Source organism: Myotis daubentonii, chromosome 3, assembly GCF_963259705.1.
Source record: "Myotis daubentonii chromosome 3, mMyoDau2.1, whole genome shotgun sequence".
Taxonomy (NCBI): domain Eukaryota; kingdom Metazoa; phylum Chordata; class Mammalia; order Chiroptera; family Vespertilionidae; genus Myotis; species Myotis daubentonii.
The window spans coordinates 158,621,263-158,625,954 of NC_081842.1; the positions used below are offsets into that span (position 1 = coordinate 158,621,263).

Below are 4,692 nucleotides of genomic sequence, written 5' to 3' on the forward strand. Positions count from 1 at the left end.
AAAGCCTAGGTGGACCTCGTGCCCTCATGAGACACACTCACATCATCACAAGATGGCTGCCCCCACTTCATCCCAAGATGGCTGCTCCCATGTCATCACAAGATAGCCACCACAACATGGCTGGCAGGGGAGGGCAGTTGAGGGCAATCAGACAATCAGGGGAGGGCAGTTGGGAGTGACCAGGCCAGCAGGGGAGGGCAGTTGGGAGCACCAGGCCTGCAGGGGAGGGCAGTTGGGGGTGATCGGGCTGGCAGGGGAGCAGTTAGGTGTCAATCATGCCAGCAGGGGAACAGTTAGGGGCAATTAGGCAGCCAGGCAAGCAAGTAGTTAGGAGCCAGCAGTCCCAGATTGTGAGAGGGATGTCCCAGATTGGAGAGGGTGCAGGCTGGGCTGAGGGACACCCCCCCCCCCGGGGAACGAATTTTGTGCATTGGGCCTCTAATATATATATATATAAAGGCTAACTGTCTGTCCATCTGACTGGTCACTATGACTCTCACTGACCACCATGGAGCAGGCGCTCAATGCAGGAGCTGCCATGATGCACTGACCATTTAAAAATAAATGGCACCAGGGACCTGGAATTGACAAACCAACACTCAGCTTCCCCCAAGTATGATACAGGTCCCGCCACCAACCTGGAGTGGCACTCCACCAAATCGCAGCCAACGCTGCCAATACCCCATGGTGCAAAATGTGAACCACAGCCCAGCCCAGACTGGAAACGGTGACTGTGGGTGCCAGGTACTGACATCACGTAGCAATGCCTGGCTTCCTCTTCCTAGTGACTAGCATCCTTGGGGTTTCTTAAGCCCAGGAACTCGACTTGCTTTATAGCCAGGTGCAAACATTTCACAGTTTAACCAAATGTCTGTGAAGTGTTTTCCCATGCCTCATCTCATTTGATCCTCACAGAAGACCTGGAGTAGGTATATATGAGACTCTGTAGAATCCTAGTTTCTTTTCATTAGTAAGATGCAAATAGTGATATTAAAATATTTCTTCTAATTAATTTCCTTTTAATGTGCACAAATCTGTGCACCAGGACACTAGTTGTTTATAAGTAACATCTTTAATGTGACTAATGTGAGAGCTGGCCACAATGTGTTGGGCATATAAGAGATCTTTACTTTACAATTATAAAGCTGATTGCATCAGCTATCATATTTTAGACTCTATATTTTTAGCATAAAGCATTTTATTGGTGACAATGGAGAATATAAAGATGATTAAGGTATAAAGAAGCTTACATTCTACTGGAGTGGACTCAGACATGCACAGGAATAATATTATAAAATGAACAAGGAGTAGAAGAGTGTGAAGATGTGCCAACAGATGACAGAATTAGACAAATTTCAGGTTTCAAAATAAAGTTTGGTTTAAAAATAAATAATGATAATTTTAAATCCTATTACAGCAGCTTGGTTAATTTGAGTGAGTGTTCATCTGGTTTGTAAAATGAGAGCACAGGCCAGTTATAGGACTGCTGGAAAGTTTTGAAACTTTTGAATTAGCATTTTTGAGTCCAGATTTTGATCAGAGAGTATTGGAAGGGCTACTTTGTGATGTGATAAGTTCTCATTTGGGGTGTATAGAAGAGTATGCATTGTTACAAAAAAATTGTAGGTAAGCTTAGAAATCAACAATTAAATTATACATAAGTCAATAATAACTTTATGATACTACTAGAGGCCCAGTGCATGAAATAAGTGCACTGTGGGGGCAGGTGGATGTCCCTCAGCCCAGCCTTCACCATCTCCAATCTGGGACGCCTTGGGATGATGTCCGACTACCAGCAGTTGGACATCCCTCTCACAATCCGGGACTGCTGGCTCCTAACCGCTCGCCTGCCTGCCTGCCTGATTGCCCCTAAAAGCTTCTGCCTGCCAGCCTTATCGCCCTCTAACCACTCCTCTGCCAGCCTGATAGTTGCTAACTGATCTCCTGCCAGCTTGATTGCCCACAACTTCCCCCCCCTGCTGGCCTGGTTGCCCTAACTGCCCTCCCCTGCTGGTCTGGTCACCCCTAACTGCCCCCCCTGCAGACCTGCTCCCCCTAACTGCCCCCCTCCCTGCAGGCCTGGTTGCCCCCAACTGCCCTCCCCTGCTGGCCCGGTCGCCCTAACTGCCCTCCTGTGCCAGCCTGGTCACCCCCAACTCCTTCCTCTGCAGGCCTGGTCACCCCTAACTGCCCTCCCCTGCAGGCCTGGTTGCCCCCTACTGCCCTCCCCTGCAGGCCTGGTCCTTCCAAACTGCTCTCCCCTGCCTACCTGTTTGCCCCTAACTGCCCTCCTCTGCAGGCCTGGTTACCCCCAACTGCTCCCCCTGCTGGCCTGTTTGCCCCTAACTGCCCTCTTCTGCAGTCCTGGTCCTCTCCAACTGCCCTTCCCTGCCAGCCTGGTAACCCCCAACTGCCCTGCCCCGCCAGCCATCTTGTGACCACATGGGGGTGGCCATCTTGTGTGAGGGTGTGACAGTCAATTTGCATATTATCTCTTTATTATATAGGATTGCCATCAACATTCATCTTCACTTTAATTATTATGTCTATTTGTCAACAAAAGAAGTTGTATGAGATATACTCCCTCACAGTTTTTATCACTTCTTGAACTCATGTTTTATTTCCTCAATAGGAGCAGGTTTTCTTTTCGTTAATGGCCCAAAGTATTAATTCTCAAACAACTTTGCATCTTGATAAATTCAGTGGTACTAATAGGAAAGCAAACAGTAAATAAATATTAACTCATCCAAACCACATTCTTTGGATAAGTTTGGGACCAGAAGCAAGAGAAAGGTGGTAGTTGTTAAAAATGTTTTAACAACTTGGGAAATTAAGTGAAACATAAATCAGAGTTAACATTGATGACATGGCAGCCTAGATTTGCAAATATTAGTTACTTTTTCTCAAACCATTTACTCTTGCTTCCATCACAGGTGCCTCTGTTGTTATTAACACTTAAACTTGCATGGATCCATTATCTACTGCACAGGAAGACAATTTTGAAGACAGAGGTCACTTTCACTTTAGAAGGGAAAGAATATCTTGATATTTAAAACATCTAATCCTTAGATGCTGAAATTAAGGAAACTAAGCTAATACCAAGTAAATGTTCAAGTCAGGCATGACAGGGGTCTGGTCTATTTCCCCATTCTGAGTAAAGATACCTATTCGGCCACAGCCAAGAGAAAATGTGTTCCAGGTGTTGATAATTTGTGAGAGTCTCTTCATTGTGTATTTTGTGGAGAACGGAGCCAACTACGTCTGATGTTAAGAGAAGAAAAAGGAAGAGGCATAAGAAATATGTGTGTTTGTGTGTGGGTTGGTATGTGTGTGTCTGTTGCATTGCACAGGGATATCTCCACCCTGAGAGGAAACTGAAGCAGCACCATATAACGTTAATACAGGGGAACAGTTTCCTATTTATTTATTTTTTTTTATGGAAAGTTGATTTATTGGTGGGTGTAAGGTGGGAGCAGCACTGAGACTCTCACAAGTACAGGGCTCGCCATTTGTCCAGGGGACCATGATTTGGGATGGATTTGATCCCACAGCCATCTGGGATGAGGCGCTTCTCCGCCACCATGTCTTCAAACTCATCCACATTAAAGTTACTAAAGCCCCACTTCTTGGAGATGTGGATCGTCTGGCTGCCAGGGAACTTGAACTTGGCTCTGCCGTAGGGCCTCAATCACATGCGCCTTCTGCAGGTTGGCGCGGATGGACATGATGACAATATGGACTCTGGCCACTGTGCCTTGGGGCTTTCCAAAGGCACCCCGCATACCTGTTTGGAGCCTGTCAGCCCCAGCACAGGACAACATCTTGATGATGCGGATGCCGTGGAAGGGGTAGAGCCGCACTCGGATGTGAAAGCCATCTTTGCTACAACTTTTCACCATGTACTTGTTGGCACAAATACCGGCAGCCTCCAGGACTTCGGAGGAGAGCTGCTCGTATTCGTCTGACACGATGTGGCCACAGAGTGGGAACTCATCCACTATAGCCTTCTCCCGCTCCAGGTCAAAGATGCTGATCTTGGTATCAGGGCACATCTTGGCAGAAGCAAGACTGGGTACGGCTTGTTCTTACAATATCGGGCGGGGTGGCGACCCATGGTGACACCAGGATCTTCAGGGGCACGCCAAAGGGAAAGAGCTACAGGGGAACTTTTTCACTTCACATCTCTTTTAACTTGAAAATTTGTAGTTTCCTCCTAAATATCTGTTTTCAATAGAGGTGGAGCTTTCAAAAAAATTTGATGGGAGAGATGATATGCATAATCTCTGTCCCTTAAAATAACCTTATAAAATGGGGGGGAGAGATATATGTAATACTTTAATCAATAAAGAATTATTACTACTACTACTACCACTACTAATCTACACTAATAAAAGAGAAACATGGTAATTGGCGTACGACCGCTACCCTTTTCATTGGCTAATCAGTGAGATATGCAAATTAACTGTCAGCCAAGATGGCGGCCAGCAGCCAGGCAGCTTGAAACTAACATGAGGCTTGGTTGCCTCAGTGACGGAGGATCGTTGGAGGAAACCAACGTTCCCCGCCTGCGGCTGCAGGCCTCTGAGCGGGCAGTTTAAGAAACATTGTAACAAATACCGCCGGACTTCAGCCAGCAGATTCGCAACATTGTAAGCAAAGGCCAGAAACCTACTTTCAGCCACGGAGGCCTAA

General features: G+C 46.6%; 1 pseudogene; it reads right to left on the minus strand.

Moving 5' to 3' along the window:
• Window positions 1-3,442: 3,442 nt before the first annotated feature.
• Window positions 3,443-4,114, minus strand: LOC132229454 (large ribosomal subunit protein uL16-like; annotated as a pseudogene).
• Window positions 4,115-4,692: the final 578 nt, after the last annotated feature.